The sequence below is a fragment of the Anastrepha ludens genome, chromosome 3, assembly GCF_028408465.1.
Source record: "Anastrepha ludens isolate Willacy chromosome 3, idAnaLude1.1, whole genome shotgun sequence".
Taxonomy (NCBI): Eukaryota; Metazoa; Arthropoda; class Insecta; order Diptera; family Tephritidae; genus Anastrepha; species Anastrepha ludens.
The window spans coordinates 8,514,596-8,535,102 of NC_071499.1; the positions used below are offsets into that span (position 1 = coordinate 8,514,596).

The following is a 20,507-nucleotide window of genomic DNA, read 5'->3' on the forward strand; positions in this document are numbered from 1 at the left end:
AGGGTGCCAATAATGCAGTAACCCGTTATAATACCTGTGAGGACACTGAGTTGATCTGTTGAATCGAAGCAGACATTTTGTCTCTTTAAGATTCAGTTTTGGCCAGGGCACTTTGGAGACCCTACAGTTAGTAAACAGAGACCACCTTTTATTGAATTCCCTGGTTACGCTCAAGTTAATCGCAGTACAGTTCGTTGTTTAGAAGAATGCTTATTTCCTCTATCACTAGCTGAAGGTCCAGTTCAGAACTTTTCCTTGCACACTTTTTAAACAATCTTGAGCTGATCGGCGCTGAGGCCAGTGCCTTAATCGCTCCTTGACTATCAACATAAATGGTAGAGCTTGCTGGAGGTAAGCCCATCAGTCTTATCGTTCTCGTTCTTTTGTCTATAGCGTGGATCTCAGCTTGAAAGACGCTCCATCAGTCTGGGAGTCTAAAAGAGTAATTTCAGAATTATTGCTCCAAGTACACTCCCGATTCAGTGCCATTGTTCATCTGACTGCTGGATATCTAACACCGAATTGCATGGCTGATGTCATCAAAAACCAATTGCAACTGAAATAGGAGAAAGTAAATAGAGATGGTTTGGCCATACCCTACGGTAAGGTGGCACTGAAATCAGCAAATAAGCGCTGGACTGGAACCCCCAAGGACAGCGCAGATGAGGCAGCCCTAGGGGCTCTTGGCTGCATCGAAGAGGAATACAAATACGTGGACAAAACCATGACCCGGCAGCAAGTGAAAAATATATGCGTGAATCACACAAAATGGAAAAAATTTACTTTGACCCTATGCTCCGCAACGGAGAAGAAGGAATAGCGATGATGACGATCCAGTACCATTACTCATCTGTTTATCTTGGGAACCAGATAGTCTGCTTTCGATGCGTCTTGCAAGTGTTTCACAGATAGTAGAACTGCTGTATATCAATGAGTGGAATATGTAGGATCACTTTCAGTGCCACCTGAGGCGTCGATCGGAGCGGACCTGTTATTCCTACACAAGCTAATCGTCGGACTTTTATTAGAGTATACATGCGACTACAATACAAAATATAATATATCTGCATTGCTGAGAGATATCAAGAAAGAGATCTGAGCAGATAATTTACACTGATAATTTAGTAGTGTTGCTCAATATGAACTCTTCATTATTCTGCGACGGGCCTGCTACTGTTAACTACCTGGTTCCTTTCGATTCAAACAAAAAAATGTGTTAGTGGCTTACTTATTGAAGCAATCCATACATGAAACTACTAACCATTTGTTAATATTTTGCTGACCAGGTCCCTTACTTGCATTACCACACATGCAAGGGGCAAGAAACCCTCGCCTAAGCTGGTTTGCATAATTTCCAATCCTTACGTGTTTGCAATTTTATTTCTCTATAGCGTTGCGATATTTTTTCTTTTGAAATCCGATATGACTTTAGTAACACCAAACAATGTTGCAAATTTACAATAATCGCGTGCAATTTTCGGCAATGCAGGCATTTGTGTTATAACCAATTAGTCCACCGATTGCATTTAATGACCTCCTGCAGGCAAAAACCATGCAACAACTAGAAAAGGAAAAAACAAAAAAGCAAAACCAAAATGCAAAGTAACAGCTTAAAAGGCAATAACTTCGAAAAGCTAATTTAAAAAAAATATAATTGCAAACGCTTAAGCACTTAAAAATTCATTATTGCAATGCGCCAATTTCGCATGTGAAGCGTGAAATTTTAATTAGAGCCATGAAAAAAAATATATTAAAAACTAAGTACATTGTGGAAATATCTACACTAATGATTACGTATTCATTAGAGAGACAAAAAGAAAATTAATGAAATTGGATTCAGTGGCTAAATTATATCGATTATGGCAGCATAAATTACGAATCGAATTGTGCACTTTCAAAGCAACACCTCCGAAATATTGAGCAAAAAGCGCTTTGACTAGCAGTGCAAGCAACTGAATACAAAGAAAAAAGTTAAATTACAGGTGAAAAAACTGGCATCAACACAAAAGACTTTGGGCGTACAATACGAAAGACTTAAGTAGCAAACTCGATAGGTGCGCACAGCTGTCGCAATGAGTTGCATAATTGTTCGGAGATTAAATAGAATTATAAGACTGTGAAAAGTGCAAAATTAACATATGAAAGCAAAAATATTTTATTTTACTTCATTCATTTACGCAATGCTATGTGAACAAACCAATAAGCCACGCATTAGAAAAAAAGTAACAACCTAACAGCCTAACAGCCTGAGCTGGGTGTGTGTGTAAAATGTAAAGGCTTACTGCCGATGCATTGTAGAGCTGATATATTTCTGCGTAAATTTGCATGTCTACGCTGAGTAATAACTGGCGTAAAATGAAAAATATGAGACGCTGCATACAGCGTCAGCCACTCAAGGCGCCAGCTGGGCGCACGCACATAACAACAATAACCAGCGACTGTGCAGCTATGAGTGCGAATATCTTATTGAAAAATTCACTAATTACACGCAGCTGTGCGCGCCAGAATTTTTCATACAAAATATCCATTCGAGCACATCGGAAAACGCTGATGTGTGGTGCGAAGTGCTGTTCTGTTGTTCGCCATTCACAGCCGCAACAAAGAAGAAAAATGAAAGACTTTGCAGAAGCGCAACAAAAAATGGTTACGTAAATAAAGGTGTCATCATGAATTGCAACTGCACGGCAGACGCATATGGTTGGATGCATGCCCCGTAGAGAAAATTTGAATTTGAGGAAATTAAAAGTTTGCCTAAACGTTGGGAAGACATTGTAAATAATGAAGGAAAATATATTATTTATATGTATAATATAATTGGCGCGTACACCCTTTTTGGGTGTTTGGCCGAGCTCCTCCTCCCATTTGTGGTGTGCGCCTTGATGTTGTTCCACAAATGGAGGGACCTACAGTTTCAAGCCTACTCCGAACGGCAGATATTTTTATGAGGAGCGTTTTCATAGCAGAAATATAATCGGAGGTTTGCCATTGCCTGCCGAGGGGCAACCGCTATTAGAAAAATGTTTTTCTTAATTGTGGTGTTTCACCGAGATTCGAACCAACGTTCTCTCTGTGAATTCCGAATGGTAGTCGGGCACCAACCCATTCGGCTACGGCGGCCGCTGAAGGAAAATATATTATTGATTAAAAAATACTTTAAACATCTTTTTTATTAATTTTAAAACCACCTTTAAAAAACGCATGAACTTGTGGATTGACCTGATACGATGAATCTCGTATCTATTAATTTCAATCTTATATTTTGTGTTATGTGTAACTGTTTTTTGTAGTACAAAGAGCAAAAATCTGACAATTTAATTGCCTAATAAACACAACGCAAATATGAAAAATTATTGCAACGGTGCCCCTCCTAAAAACACTGACATATAAAGTTCATTAGCGTTTGTATTGAAGAGAGAGAGAGAGAAAGAGAGACAACGCGACCTATGTAGTCATATTTTTAAATTCATTAAACGGTCTTTATTGTGAAATCAATGAATTTCCCTGCAGGGCGCTTACTACATATGTTGCGCCTCCATGTTGCGTCTCTATGTTGCTTCCTGATTGCAACAGCTATCAAAATTAGAAAAAGAAAAAAAAATCTGAAAAAAAATTAATCAAAGCAGCGATGAAACTAGCATTTGTCGGTAATTTTTAACACAGCGGGGGCATGCACCGGTTAATGGGAGAGCAGAAGGGTGCTGCAGAGAAGGGGAAACCCATTCTACATCACACAGCACTTTTAACTCATTTTCATGTTTGCAACGGCAATTTGATTGTTCTGACTACGCTGATACTGATGATGATAATGATGATGCGCAAGACTGATGCTGATATTGTTGTTGTTGCTGATGTTGCAGTTGATGACTGCAAATGCTGAGAAAATGAGCCAAGCGTGTGATGAATTGAATTAACTCCATACATTTACTTGTTTTTGTGAATAATAGTGATGACTACAAATCTCTAACATACAAACACTCTGATGCACATAAATACGTGTACAACTCTGATGAGCTTGCGTATGTGTGTGTGTGTGGTAATCGAAGTAATTCGTCTGCTGACATACATATCACCTACGAACACCTCAAATATTACCACTGGCTCTCAAAAAATCTATTATACGCCTGTACACACATACATTCTCAAATCCATATATGTGCATATACAAGTGTGTGTGTGTATGTATAAGTGCCAGCAGATAACTTGTCACACAAATGTTGTAACTGCGAAATGTGACACCGTTGCATCGTTGCGCGCTGCTGCAGTGCCAGCTGCATAGTTGTTGTGCTTCTTGTTTTCACGTTTTTTGCTTGCTTCGTTTTTTGCAAACTTTTAATTCACCGACTGCACCACTTTGGGTGGTTATCTTATTTATTTTGCCGGCTGTGTGTCGCACTGACAACAAGACACGACGTCAGCGTCAACGTTAACATTATAAAATTATTAATTGGCTTGTTATGCTTGCTTGCCGTCATCACAGTTGTTGTTCTCCTTGTTGTTATTGTTGTTAATGCTATCATTGTGATGTAATATTTTGATAGATTTTTTCTTACGATAATCATTCGATGACAGCAACGTCAGTACCATCTTTATATGAGATGAAAATTTTGCAACTTTTACGCGAACGACTTGTCAATGTTTTTTCCTATTAAAAGTTGGTTGAGAAATCTTAAGTGTATCGTTTCTGCATACTTTAAAAAAATAAAAAAGTGCGTGTAACGTAGTACACATAACAAAAGTGAAACTTTCAAAGCAGACAAAGAAAGAGCGGGAGACCCGAGAGAGATAAAAAGAAATAAACTCACAACATTTGCAGAGAATACAAATAGACAAAATTTACAAAATACGGAGAAGAGTCGACCGGTGTAAGTAAACGCCGGACACAAACCGTGGCAACAACGTGCACTACTCTGAGCGTTTATCACCCGCACAAACTCAGCGATTCCAGGACCACAGCAATGGCACAAATTACCGCAAGGCAATACCAAGAAATCTGACGCCAGAATTGATAGCATCTTATAGTACGCACAAGCACTAGCCAAGAAACGGAAATAAGCGCCAAAAAGTAGGCACGAAAAAAAACTCCAAAAATATTGCGACCAAAAAACATCCCAAACAGTAGGCACCAAGGAAATATAACGCCAAAGAGAAGGCACCAAAAATATATTTCCTACAAGTTTGCACCAACAAACAAGCGGCAAAAATTAGGCACTTTTATTTCTCACTAGAAATTAGCAACCACAAGGAAAAACTCAGAAAAAATAGCCTAAAGTGTATCTAAGATATATAATATGTAAGGTATAGCTCTCTCTCTCCTTTTCCTCCAAGTTATATCTTTTTTCTCTCTCGCGGAACGAAAATGCCCAAAACGTTGCATGGCTTTGAAATTTTACTCTCCATTCTCGCTCGTCCATCGACGCCTAAGATGTTTCACTTCAAAAAATATGCATGAGGGACTGTCTCCGTAGGAACATGAGAGGAACCCACATTTACGTACTTTCAGATAGTTAGGCGGATTTAAAAGTCCCTCTATCAATGGTAGTCACCTCAAAAATGGTAAATGATTGCCTGAATGTTCTTAACACTTTAGGGAACTTAAATACAGTATTTTTAGGTTGGGTTCCTCAACGTGGGAAATGTGAGGGAAATTAAATTGCTGACAATTTAGCTAAAAAACGACGCTAACATGCCTCTAATGATCCTGAGCCTTTCTGTCGACTTACGAAAATCCACATGAACGAGTTTTTCAGAAAACAGGAGGAGAAGAAATTCGTTGAACACTGACGAAATTCTAACGGCCAGCGACAAGCGGAACAAGCCACTAACGCCTTACAGAGAAATGTCTGATAAACTAAATACTCAACAGAGTAGACATGCAACTCAAGAAGAGGCCTTTGCCACGGTTAGCAAATGGGTACCTACCACCCACAAGCGAGCTTAGCAGGCTGAGAGAGGCTGCAGATGGACTAAAGTGATGTTATCTGTCATGTCCGAGCGACTATCGCAAGCCCTTCTGTCAGACGGCTGGTTGGATTGATGACGTGCCACTTTCTGTGGGCGAAGCACATGGAAAGGGTGGGCACCTCAGACAGTGTACTCTGCCCAGCTTATGAAGAGGAGGATGAGACGGCGGACAACTTCCTGTACGTCTGACCCGCCTTCGCTCGAATCAGGTTTGTGGTCTTTGTCACTGATGTGTTAAGAAGCCACCATTTGGTTCCTTGGCATCACAAGATCTACCCAGATTTCTTCGGAGATCGGGTAGATTTAAAGAAAATTAAAAGGGAATCCAAGTGTAGCAGAATGGACTTAATTCAAGTCCCAGTGCTGCACTTGCTAGATGCCCCGACAAAAAAAAAAAGACATGCGACTTTTAACTAGCATTTAACTTTTAACTTTAAAGGGTTCATATAGGCCACTATAGCCTGAGATATATATCACTTACATAGAATTGGACTCATCACACTGTTGATTCTGTGAGTACTTAACATTACATAAGTCCAGAATTTTCAAAAAATCATTTTTTTTTACAAATTGTTATTCTTTATAGTTTTAGGCGTATTTCTGTGGAATTCGATTGTAAAAATTTTCCATAGATACAAAGTTATGGTAGAAAATGTAACTGACTGATGAGAGTTTGATGCGCACAGGTAGCCGTTCTTCGTAGTCACTTGAAAGTTTAAGTTCGTTTTTCTCGAAACTGCGTTTTCCGGCACGGTCTGCATGATAACTCATACAGTTTTTAATATTTTTTGATGCGGTTTTTTTTAAATATTCGATAGTGTTTTCCCTATAGTCTGTCGCGCCGTATTTTTGATATTTTTATTAAAAAATTTTACAAACATATTTAAAGAGTGACATTTCTGACGTAAAACGCTTACTTTTTAAAACGCCGTAAATTGCAAAATTTTTCGAAATTCAAAAAACCGGCTCGACATATACTCGACTATAACTACAACTTTAACAAGAATTTTTTACTCTTTACAGATCCATCAACATTTCAAGGAGAAATGATGCAGACCGTGGAACAACTTTTTTTCATTGTACTTTGAGTGACGTGATTTTTTTATAAAGAAAAATTAAAATTCATTTTTTTATAAAGTTTAAGTACTAATAAACATTGATGCATTGTTTTTTATTGTATATTTATTTCTATTTTTTTTATATTTCGCTTCTAAAAACAATTTTTATTTTTAACGCATTTTTGGCGCTGCTGGACGTATGTAACCCCTTAAAATTCAAAACACATACTTTGTCAATATCCTGAACTAGACAGAAAACGGCTACACTATTTGGTGGTAGGTCCATGCATCCATATAAATTATGGAAGAACCAAACACAGAGGGTACTAAAATTTTTAAAAAACCTTGAAATGTAGGGTACCTCAGCGGGCTTTGCACATTAGACCTATTTTGGTCGCGGTGCGTAGCAGCCTAATAATAAGAGTAATATTTAAGGCTTCATAAAGAAGGATTTTAATTAACTATGTTTTTATAACAAGAAGGCAAATTTGATTTTCTTTGTTTGTTTAAAAGGCACGAAAGGAAGAGTTTCTATACAACAAACCATGACCAGCCTTTTTAACCCCTTGCCGTACTTTAACGAGTCTGACTCGTGATGAAAATTTTGACCCAAACATGAATATGACGAACCAGGCTCGTGAATAGATCGTCGGGCCAAACGTAAATATCATGAGCCGAGGTCGTGTACAGATAGTCGGATCAAACACAAACATCTTGAGTCTGGGTCGTGATTGAATGTTAGTTTCTATCTGCACGCCACCAGAGTTAATCACGAGTCTCATAATTGCTGCTACATCATCTCGCGCATCAATCTGATCTGTTTGCAACGCGTTGACGCGTAACACTTGGGCCGTGTCCAAATTTACATGTCTTGGCGTACTAATAAAACAACGACAACAGCATGCAGGAGTGTATATCTGAAAGGATAAAGGCGGTGAATCGTGCATACTACGATTAACATAAATCTTACAAAACAAAAAAATTTCTCCCACACAGATGCAAACTCGCTAATTAAAAATCGCTCATTCAAGCCGTGGTGGGCTACGGTGCAGCCATTTGTAGCATGAATCTTACACATAAGCAACTCTTGAGAATATTTGAGCACAAAATATTGCGTAAAGTATTTGACCCAATACGCGAAGAAGATGGCGAGTACAGAATCACGCACAATAAGGAGCTGCTAAGTCTTTGCAATGGCGAAGATATTATAAAAATGTATCAAATGGCAACACATCAAATGAGCAGATCACATCATCCGCATGGAAGGCGGGAGACCACAAAACTGCTGCTGACCTACAACAGCACCAACTTGGCTGCAGAACGTCACCGAGGACCTGAAAAAGTTAGGCGTGAAAACTGAAAATCTCTAGCGCTGGATCGTGTTGAATGGAGACAGATTACTGAGGCAGCTGAAGCCCACCCCGGACTGTATCGTTAATAGCTGATGATGATATAGGTAAAGACCACCGTAGCCGAATAGGTAAAATGATAGAAAAGGTATTTTCTATTTCTGCTATCAATAATCTCTTCATACAAACATACATATCGCCCTTCGGAGGCGGCATAACAATGTAGGTCCCTCCATTGGTGGAAGAACTTCAATAAACACACCACAAATTGAAGAAGGAGTCCGGCCAAGCAATTAACGAAGGATGTAAGCGCCAATATATAGATTTATGTTTGGAACTACTCAACCGATTCTGAAAATGCTTTCACTTGAAGAAAGCCAGAATATTCCTAAGTGTTATAGGCCCATTTCGACGCCTCAAACAATGTCGCAGGTATAGGTGAATAGTGAACCTAGAAAGCCTAAAATCGCTACCTTTCGATAGACTCCAAGCAAGCCAAGGACGATTTAAGATATTTAAAAAGCTTCATTGAAGCGATAGTACACGAAGTTTAACATCCATATTAAACGGGTAATCTAGAAACGATTTAGACTCTTACGCTAAATATCAGCTAATTCATTTACAACTCAATAGAGCCAGAAGCTGGCAATATATTTTTATTATTTCCTATGGTTCCAGGGAGGAATAAAGCGCCACTGTCAATATGGTTCTGAAAACATGGGCGGCAAGTGGTGCATGCAAAGACAACTGAGGGAGCCATTCTATTGAAGCAAAAATCACTAGAAATTATTGAACAAGAGCTAATTTTTTGTAAAGTATTTTTAAAAAGCAAACAGGTGATAACCCACGCTTTACATGCATATATTACATAATATTTAACGAATATAAAAATAAAGCTGTTATATGCCTAAGATACCCTTGTAAAACAAATGAATATGAAGTTATTTAGAAATCTAAAATTTCAACTCGTCAAGCAATTAAGTTGACTTTTGAATTCAATTTTTTTAATTGACACCCAGACACCCATTGACTTCACTGGCTGCTGCGCAAAACAAAAACACAAAATAAACCCATCAAATTTCAATATCGTTATTAGGCAATTAAATACATGAAAGATATACGCCACGCAGCTCCAAACATTGAAATACTTGTATGGAAATAAATACCAACTAATTACGAAGCTTGCGGGTAAATAATAATTTGGAATATGAAGCGAAGCAAAAAATGGTGTACAAGGTCAACGGATTAAAGCCAAGCGAAGTGTGATTGGTAGAGGAGATGAAGAATATTTTGCATATATACCCGAGAGGGTTGGAGGTAATCAGAGGAAGAACAGAATTTAGAGGTTAGATTTTTAGTGATTTATCAAATGTTAAATTAATCATAATTCATATACATTAGGGTGCTACTCACTTTTGAACTTTCGAAAAGTAGCTGCGTCTATTCGCCGTTCGCCTCTATCACTTGAATAACGAACGGTTAATTTTTTATATTGAGTTTTAGGGGTCACTACCACGTGTCAGGTTCGAGAAAATAATGATATGTGTTTTACAAATTATCATATGTGCAAGAATGGATTTAGTTGCATAATCGTGAAAAATAATGCTATTGCATATCTTTTAATGAAGCGGTAAGCTCTTATTTCTTCCCTGCAAACATTGGCACGCCACTGCTGGCTTTTTTCTGGCGCACATTGACAAAGTAGTAACCTGACCGCTGTGATAAACGGTGCAGGTTTTTTTTAAGAGGTCGAGCCAAGGAGCACTAGGAGATTTGGTGGCTCCTAAAACACTCAGGCTAAAAAGCCCATTATGTTTAGAGCTCTGGAAAGTGAAACGGTAGATAGTCAAGGAGGAAAGGAGAGAAGTAGAAGAAGGAAAAATATAGGCTAGAATAGAGGAATAGAGGTAGTTAGTCCTGTGAGAATTTTCCAGATTCTTTGACAAATCTGTAAATATCCTTCAGTTTTAGGGAACGAATATTACTCATTCTCATGACATCGGAATCCAAAATTAGTAGCCGTGCTCTAGCAAAGGTAGGACACCCACAGAGAAAGTGCTCAGTGTTATCCGCCTCCTCCAAGCATGACAGGCATATTGGGTCCTCAATGATTTCAATGGTGGTCATATGTTGACTCCATTAAATTTTGTCCTATAATGATACCGACCGTCAACCGAACGTCTTTCTTTCTAAGATTTAGTAGAAAGTTTGACAGTTTTCTGTTCGGACTTATCACAAAACGCAGTTCTGCAGCGTTCCAGATCGGACCATCGTTCTTTATGTAGATTGCCTACATAATCGCTGATCCAATTCTTGATTCCTGCGGAACTGATTCCGATTATTGGCTCTGGCCCCTGTGGGGGAACTGCTGATCCACGGTTGGCCAATTCGTCGGCGCGGTGCACGTACATGTGTTTGGTTTTGCTAGTTAGAGAAAAGCCCCCTAATACAATCAAATCTACATTATTCACATAAAGCGCTTTTCTCTTCTTTGTTGATTAATTTATGTTATATTTTTGTATAAGTATAATATTTTTTAATTAATAAAAATCTTGAGAATAATATCTTTTTAAAAGTTTTCATTTACTTTGAATTTGTCATTTGCCGATGCGAAAAATTACTTATATTTTTTTTAGGTCTTAAAATTGAGCAAAAGTATGGCATGAGATACAAAGTAAAAAAAAATTGTTTGGTAAAATAAGAATCACCCTAATGTACATGAAGCAATGGGATAGATATAATCTAAAACAAAAGATATGATAGTATACATCTATATTTAAATCCACTTCATTAATAAAAGTAAGTATATATATAAGTAATTAATATAAATACTGAAAATAATATTGTACTTTTTTTAACTTTTTATTTGCCAATTGTGACTTTAAAAATGCGAAAAAATACTTAACTTTTTCTATGTCTTACAATTAAGTAAAAGTATGGCATGAGATAAAAATTCCAAAAAAAAAATGTTATTGTCAAATAATAACCACCCTAATGTACAAAAGCAATGGGATAAATACAATCTGAGAGAAATAATAATATATAGCCAGTTTCGAGTCCACTTCATTCAAATAATAAAAATGCTTGTTCTGAAATATTTAGTATTTTTCATTAAAAGTGCTTGAACTTGACAGTATATGAGAAAATAAAAATTTAAGTGATATTGCAAGATTTTGTTTTTTGTTTGCACATTCATCGATGACGCCATATACGGGATATTCTTTTAGTTTGCCTTTGATTTTTCTTTATGATGTTATTTGAGGTTCTATTTAATGTCTCCAAGTGTTTGAATATGTTGGCTGCATTATTCCTCATAAAACTTTACGATTTTACTATCCATTCAACGTAAAAACAGTCAAATCAGCTACTACTCCATAAAGTAATCTACTTAACCACTATAATTTTGTCTCTATTACGTGGGCTCTTGCTGAGTTAAATAGTAACTACAGACTTCTCAGCATAGATTTTGATATGCTGATATTTATTTTCGAGAATTACGTCCACTATTCATAACACCGCGTTACACACATTCTGAAAAAAAAAAAATTGTGACGTGTACTCGTACATGAAAATCGCCGATTCACGTGTATTTTTATTTTTTATCCCCTTTCCGAAAGAGTATATTTGGTTCATAGGACAGTAACAAAGTTCGTTTTTGTAACGCAGTGTAATAGCTCTCTTTTGTTCTGGTATGTGAGAAATACTTTAAGTAAATATATTAATCGAATCTTTGAGGTTCTTGTAATCATAAACTTAAATAAATAAGTGAAATGACATATCTTAGTAGACCACTGTTGGAATAAAATATTCGCCTAAACGAAACTCAATTTCATCAAGAATGTCAGTTATGTTGACCTTCAGGGTGGCAATCAACTGCGGTATTCCAGAGTAATCTAAAGATTTTGTCAACATAAAGAATGGATATGAAAAATATTGGTCGGGCGAAAATCCTTATAACATCGAATTTTTATAAGCTATCAAAACAATTTTTATTTTATTTTATTCCTTATTAAGCGTCCAATGTTAAACAAAAAATGCATCCAATTCTGTTTTTTATAAACAAAATGGCCCAATTTAGATTTGACTCTCTCCCGTTATGGTGATGGACATAAGTTCTTGTTACGGTATCTGCCGCTCTCTACCAATTGAATTTGAACTGCTGCTGATTTTTAATTGCTTGTTTTTTGTTTTTCGAAATATTCTCTTAAATATTGCCCCCAATATTTCTCAATGGGTCGCAATTGTGGACAGTTTGGTGAATTGTGGTCTTTTTGAACAATAATTCCTCTATAGTTTTCACACCAGTTCATAGCAAGACGACTCTAATGACACGCTGCTAAATCAGCCTAGAATAGAACTAAGTCTGTTTGTTGTTTTATGAATGGCAGCAAACACTCCTTCATATAAATTTCTTGATTTATAGTGCCCGTGGTAATGGAGGTTTTCCTTTTCATACCGCATTTATAGATGGCTTGGCAAACCAAATATTTTTTTAGCGAACCTGTCTAACTTTTTTAGCTTAAAGTCACCTCGGACTCCTCCTCTCTTCTTTGCAGTATACTTGTAAAACTCAGCGGCCTGAATCTGTTGAAAGTCTGCTTTGATGCCATATTTATGGATGTCTTGTCTGTATAATTTTTACGCACGCGCTTAAGTACTCTTATTTGGCTTATCATTTCGTTTGGGTGCTACAATATTTTTATAGGATCATAGATCTTCACTTTAGTGGCCTTTTTTGACGCAATCTTGCGATATATGGATCTGTTTCGTAGCATCTCGAAGTGAATGGCAAGGTTTCTTTCGAAATAATGATACCATTTCTTTGGCTTGTGACTGCTTGAGAAATCCTTTTTTCTTTCACTTTCAAGATCAACTTTCAGATTCGACCGTCAAAGTTTCATTAAACTTTTGTATTCCATAAGTTGCCGTATTTTTCGGACTATTTAATGCTTTTGATACGCCACTGTGCGACAAATTGCCATTTTTTTTGCTATTTGCGCACAATTTTCTTCACAAGCTCACAAATTTTGAAGAATACGTAGAAGTTACAAAAAGTGAATTCGCTAAATTAATAATGACCATAAACACTAATGAATGCATGTACTATTTTTTTCTTTATAGTTAGTTCTACACAAGTGATGAGTAAACACATTCAACTAGTTTTTTTTTTTTGTTTTGAGTGGCCACCAAACGTTATGAAGCTATCAAGTTTCTCATCCAAAAATTTCAATATTATCCGCGTAGTATTGTTACGGTGCCCTTCTATGGATGACATCCACTTCATTCATCTTCGCCCAAAAAAATTAATTACTATCGTCCGCTAACGGTCGCCATTGACAGTGAGCGCAATTGACATCGAGTGATAATTATAATAAATAAGGGATAATGAAGCCACTGGTACTTGATGAACCTTCTGTGAATTTCTGTTCTCTCAAATCCGCAAATTTGGCTTGTATACCAAGCAACTTAACCAAAAATCAGGTTCATAGTTCAAGATGTTTTTCTTACCGAAATTAGTTAAACAAACATTTAGCGAATATATCACTAATTTTTATAAGAAATTGTAGCAATTTCTACGCCTTATTGCACCATGTAGCGTTGCATGATTAAGTGCCAAAACTAAATAAGTATTTCGGTAAAATTTAAAGCAGAGTCAAAGTTTGAGTACACCAACCAAATATATTGCAAATAAACCAATCACGTCGAACCTCCCCCAGATTCTAAACTGAAGAAGATCAAAGTGAAATATTTGATTGTGGGTAATGAAATTAATACTTAAAGTTGCCTCAATCTTAAAGTATTTCAAATAATCATCTGATATTATCGGCTTATGCAAGTCATCAATATCTTCTTACAAATCCACTGAGATACGAGACTCATTCTTAGACAAAGCAGCTGCGAGATTAAATCCAAGCTAGTTTTCCTCAATAACAAAGGATGGCGCTTGATTGTCTGAAAGGGGAAGTTAATTTACCGAAACAAACATGTTTTTATAGTCCATAACGAAACTAATGACAATTCACCGCATACAAATTTTCATTTAATTTTCCGGTGATATGAACTTTTTTATGGAATTTTAAATACCACAAATTACTTTGAAGTAACTCTATAAACTGTGATCAAATAGAAAGGTGACTTTCGAATTGAAGCGTCGCCATTTTATTGATGTGGAAAAATGTTGCTTTAACTTGGTAGTGAACTGTTGATAACTGAGTTCAATTTCGTGTTATTGTCTCCACGGTTTAATAGTTAAGCTTTGCGTTTTGTGAGTAATCAAAAGTGAATTTGGCGTTTTTATAGTGGCTGGTTCTACTAAGCAAATCAGTTAAGTTGTATACAATTTTGTTTGCGGAATGAAAGTCCTGGTGCAGAAAGACTGACAATATTGGAAAATGCATTGATAAACATAGTAAAAAAATGCTTACACGTAGTACAAACAATGTCAAGAAGCTCGAGAAAGTGTTTGAAATCGAAATAATTTGAGAGGTCAAGTATGCTTCAGATGCATTCTATTTTTACATTCTTCTTAAGCACTTAATTTATTTCAAAAAGAGTAGGCGTCGACAACTATAAGAGATGATTTCAGATTATGGTGACAAGATTTATATATATTCTTAGTTGCCAAAAAACAAAAAAAAATCGCCAAATCGCTTCAATGTCCAGTCAAAGGTGAAAAAATACAGAAAAAATCGCAATCAAATTGCGCTAAGGCTATTCAAATATAAGGAAAGTGAAAAGTAACTATCGCTATAGTGCACACGAAATATAAGTGATTTTTTGAATATAATAGAATCAATAAATAAAGAATGCACTTCACAAAATCTGATCTTTCACATCAAAAAAGTATCTCTTCCATCCTCGCACAAATATTGCTACGACGACGAATGCATCAATAGTACGCAGTGGCACAGCCTTTGTATAGAGTTGCTGACAGAATAAAAGGCCAAACACACACCAGAAAACAAAGCGGAAAAGCACTTGGAAGGGCATCACAAATTCAAATATTTATTTATTTAAAATGAACACAATCACTGAGACCAAAAAAAGGGTTCAACCTACATAAGAGAAGGAGTGCGGATTGAAGATATCTCAATAATGTTCAAAGCACGATGTTATCTGCTTATGTTAAATGCCTATAAATTCTGAAACATGCAAAAAATGTGCAGCCTCTGCAATCTGAATGAATAAGAAAATGTGAAGCATTTTATTGCAGGATGTCCTACACTTACTGAGTTTAGAAATATTTATTAAAAAAAAACGATGAAAATTGGAGAAAACTTTTAGGTTTTTTGTATTCAGCTTTACTCTGATAGCGGAGTACAACTGATTGGTTATTTTATTTATATTTATTGAGGAAAATGACAGACTACAAATTGTCATGTCTAACGAACATAAGTAATCATATATATTTATATTATAAACAAACTGAATTGTAAAAAATGTTTGAATTAATACCACTACTATTCTCTTTTGACACACCGTTATTGGGTACCTAAATCGTAACACAGAATTTTAAAATTTTAAGTAAATAATTTAATATTAGGTGGCGACCCTACCTAAAAATGTCTCTGGATTATGGTTTAAAGAACTGTTTTTTTATTTTAAATAAATTGAGATATGTGGTAAACATATACAAATATATATATAGGGTTACTCAATAGGTGCGCTTCAACTTTTTTCCGATAGGGAGGGCGAGCGACGCAATATTTTTTATTTTTCGCTTGTCATTTGTAAACTTCATTAGTATACATTTCATCATGGAACGCTACACACTTGAACAACGATTGCAAATCGTGCAAATTTTTTATGAAAATAATCGTTCTGTTGCTGCTACTTTAAGAGAATTACGGCCATTTTACGGTCCATTTAATAAGCTGTCCCGTTTTGGGGTTATGTGAAGTCATTGGTCTACAGTAACAAGCCGGCGACGATTTGTGAGCTCTGAGCCAATATTGAACGCGAAATTGCTGGAATTTCGGCCGATTTATGCAAAAGAGTGGTCGAAAATTGGGTTCAATGATTGGACTTCGTAAAACGTGCACGCGGTGGTCATGCAAAAGAAATCGAATTTCATACTTAAATGTATGTGTTCAAACTCGATAATAAAAAAAAATTTAGTTAAAAAAGTCAAACCGTTTGTGTTTTATTCAAAAAAGTTCAAAAGTTGAAGCGCTCTTACTGAAAAACCCTATATTTTTTTCTCCTTGTTCACTCCTCTCCGGAGCATAGGGTCTCGACAAGACTCTTTCATCGCACATGGTTCTGTGCTGTTGTTTTTGCACCGTCCCATGAGATGTCGGCATCTGCTAGTTCGCGCAGCATCGACTTTCTCCAAGAATTTTTTGATCGACAGCGACTTCTGCTCCCTTGCGGGTTCCAGTTCAGTTCCATTCTCATGATGCTATCTGGTGGTTTTCTCAGTGTGTGACCTATCCACCGCGAATTGATTATGGACTTCACACATGAGCCGAATATTCGTAGTTTAGTGCGCCTGAAGATTTGCGAGCTCCCCCTACTGTATGCATTCACCTATCCCCCAGCGGTGCAGAATATGAGCGAGGTAAGGTATGCCTGTCGTAAAAGGCGACTAAAATCTAGGTTTACCAGTGCCTGAGTTGTATGGGTGCTCAGCTGGCAGTGTGTTCGGGTGCGATGTCTTTCCGGAGACCATAACTCGGTACCACGGGGAACAGGAGCCCTCAGAGTTCGCTCTGCCTGTTCTTGGGAACGGCCCTTCGGGGAGGTTTTCGTGGTGGCTGTGGTTGAGACTTAAAGCGCGGGTAGAGCCTTTTGACTTGATGTAGAGTTGCATAGTAACCATGTGCCGGGACCTACAGAACGGCAGAGGTATGGGTAGGCCTCGAGCCCTACCAAGGCGGTTAGTGTGTCCATGCCACACTGCCAATTGGTACCAAATATTGTTTGGGTCCTGATCATTGATTATTGATTTTGATCCGTGTGCCTTTGGGTACCGTGGGTTTAAGCTGTCGCCAGCAGGTACTCACGTAAAAAACACTAGACGCTGTATACATTCAGCCGACTGCCGCTCTTGCTTTGTTTAGCCTGCAGTTCACATCCTCACCTGCTCCACGATCTACCATTATGATGCAGTCGAGATTCTGAAATTCGAGACACGAGGTTTATGAACGTCCCCTAGCAAAGCAATACTCCAATAACAAATTCCATTCAAATCATGAGTGCCGCTTTCGAGAAGGCAAAGGGTATGCACTTGAATATGCGCACATATTTTATAAGTGGTTTGGCCTGAAAGAACCCATTATTTCCTCGGTAGATGACCGTAGTGATCGATATCTCGTAATATATCGATCAAACAATTTTAAGTTTATTCTCGTTGTCAAAGTGATATTTCACACTAGAAAAATTCTTTTGCTGTTTTTGTTTTGTTCCATTTGTCTGTGAGTTACAGGGTGCTAGTAATGGAAGTCAAGAAAGAGACATTCAAGCACAAAGTACACATTACAGTTTTTCTTTGATAAATGCGAATATGCAAGCCAGGCCGCTGAAATTGTGAACGGTTTTATGGTGCCGATATCTTAACAGCTAATTAGGTGCAATTTTGTTTTCATCGATTTTGTTCAGACATTTTTGATGTTGGAGAAAATGTCAAAAACGTCGATAAACTCACAGAAACAATCGAAGTTGACCGTCATGCAACTAGTCATAGCATCGCCCAGGAGCCAAAGATCGACCATAAAACAGTTTTAAACCAATTGCGCAAAAATTTTACACAGGAATAATGGATTTTTTTTCCTCAAACTTTATGGACTCCCAAACCTCTTTGACTGAAAAACTGGCAAAGTTATTGTGAGCATACTTGTGAAGGCTTACAAGGTTCTGTAAACCCGATAGGTGGCGCCGGAGTAGATATATTTGCAAAAATCTTGTTTATAGCCCGGTTTGGCTCATTCTCGAAAATTATATAAGGTACCTAAAAATAATTGTATTTCAACCGATAGGTAGCGCTGGACTCGATATAATTTTAGAAATCGTATAAAAGCTCTAATCGGCTTATAGAAGCAAAATAATTTGGCTACCTAAAAAGAAATGTAACTTATAAGGAAAAAATTGGCTTGATAGCTGTTGCTGGAGTCGAAATATTTATTGCAATCGTATTTATTTATATATTGCTTGATTTCATCATAAACGGTATATCTTTTAACTACCTTAAAAGAAATGTTTTTGGAAAAATTTAGCCTGTTAGCTGACGCTCGCGACGCAATATTTATAAGAATTTGCGGGTATAAATTAACAAAATTTATGGTTCTTCAATTTTACATTCGCTACGCATTTCATTGATAAATTAGTCGTTCAAATTAAAAAGAAACCGAAAGCAATTAATATATTTTGCCATTCACTTGCATTTGCTTTAGCAGATAACCTGTTTTGCTGCTCTACTTTAAGGCTTTCAGGTTGCGTATACGCCCAGCTGAATAACAACGAGTACTTTAACAAACAATTGCCGTTCCTTTGTGATTACGCACGGGTGTCAGCAACTCAAATGTGGTAAAATCAATGCAATTGTTTTGATTAATGCTTACTTATTTACAAGTAGCTTATTCTACTGTAATATTTATTTGCAATCAATAGCGAAATGACTACTTTTCACGCAGGTCATGGCTCATGTATTAATATACATACAAAACAAAAAAAAAAAATGCACAATCAAATTGTTTTCTGAGGAAAATAAACAAAAATAAAAACAAAAATATTGTCTCTGCACCTTGCTTTCGTGAAGGCCGTAGTGTGTTGATAAAAGAGTAAAGAAAATAAAAATAAGCAGCTGCTATCAAAATGCACGCCAGCGGTAGCCAGTAACAAGCAGCTTCGTTGAGCGTTGCGAAAAAAAAACAAGCATTGCAAAAAGCAAAATATAAAATTGGTGTTAAGAAAATACAAATTATTTGCTGATGCGCACCGCAGAAACCTTCAGAATTAATCTGTGACTAAAGAGGAAGAATCAACAAAGAAAAGACAACAGCAAAGAATTAACTTATTATCGTATTTGAGTTACTGCATTGGCACAGCTTTGCGCTCATTAGTAAAGAAAACTTTGTAGTTGCGCAGATTATCGATTGTTTACTGTGTTCGAGTTAAGAAAATTAGTCTGTTATAGCGGAACAGTTGTTTAGGACAAAGACAGACCTACTTCGTATTATTGCGAAATACTCTGAGATAAGTACGTGTGTGTGTGTGTAAGCGTGTGAATATGTGAATGCTTGTGTAGCGTGAGAGCATTACGTAAGGTACTTTGAACGCTTTGACATTTAAACGCCAGAGTTCAATATACCGTTAAATTAAGCAACGAAAGCACCAATACAAAAATAAAAACTAAAAACAAAATCTGAAAAAAAACAATGAATACCAATTAAATGCCTATAAAAAGCATTACAATGAAGATGCAATAAAAATCGAAAAAAAACAAGAAAGTTTGCGCTCGCGCTGGCGAATGATGAATAGCACGCAAGCGCCCCAAATGAAATGAAAAGTGATCAAGGCGGTTCCACTAACGATTTACATAAAATGCCGCTGCACAAGCCGCACGACTGGCAGGTGGGCTATTTCTATTCACACAACAATCAGCGCTTATTAACAACCGCACAAGAGGCTAATCGGACGGAGGTGGTGGCGGCGGCGGTGACGGCAGCCTCTCGTGCGTGCCACATGCGTGTTGTGTATGTAAAAATTGGAAATGAAAAGCTTTGATTTGCAATTTTGATTTGAATTTTTAGCGCACCGCATACACACCGCCATACAATTGCAGACAATCGCACATTGGCCCGCACTTTCAATACAAAATCAACAAAAACAATAACTTACTTCAACCATTGGACGCTGTAGGATGAGTTGCAGATTCACCGTTGAAGTACCAAAAAGTTATGTAGTTTTTTGTCTGCGTGTAGGCAATTAAATGAGCGTGGAAAAATACGCTACGTCACATGAAATTGAGGAAGTTGAAATTAGCGCAGTTCAAGTGTCTAAGTCTTATCGTACTTATGTGTGTGTGTGCGCGTGTGTGTGAGGCGTGAATGACTTTTCACGTTTGGCGCGTGAAAAACGTAAGACTTCAGACACGAACTGGCATTTGAGATGGGAACAAGCAAGTGCACTTCTGAGACTC

At 37.0% G+C, this 20,507-nt stretch overlaps 1 protein-coding gene across 1 annotated transcript in view; it reads right to left on the reverse strand.

Moving 5' to 3' along the window:
- LOC128856983 (serine/threonine-protein kinase pakE-like) overlaps positions 1-20,507 on the reverse strand; it is a 69,769-nt gene that overhangs the window by 24,313 nt on the left and 24,949 nt on the right. The gene's annotated exons all lie outside the window — the stretch shown is intronic.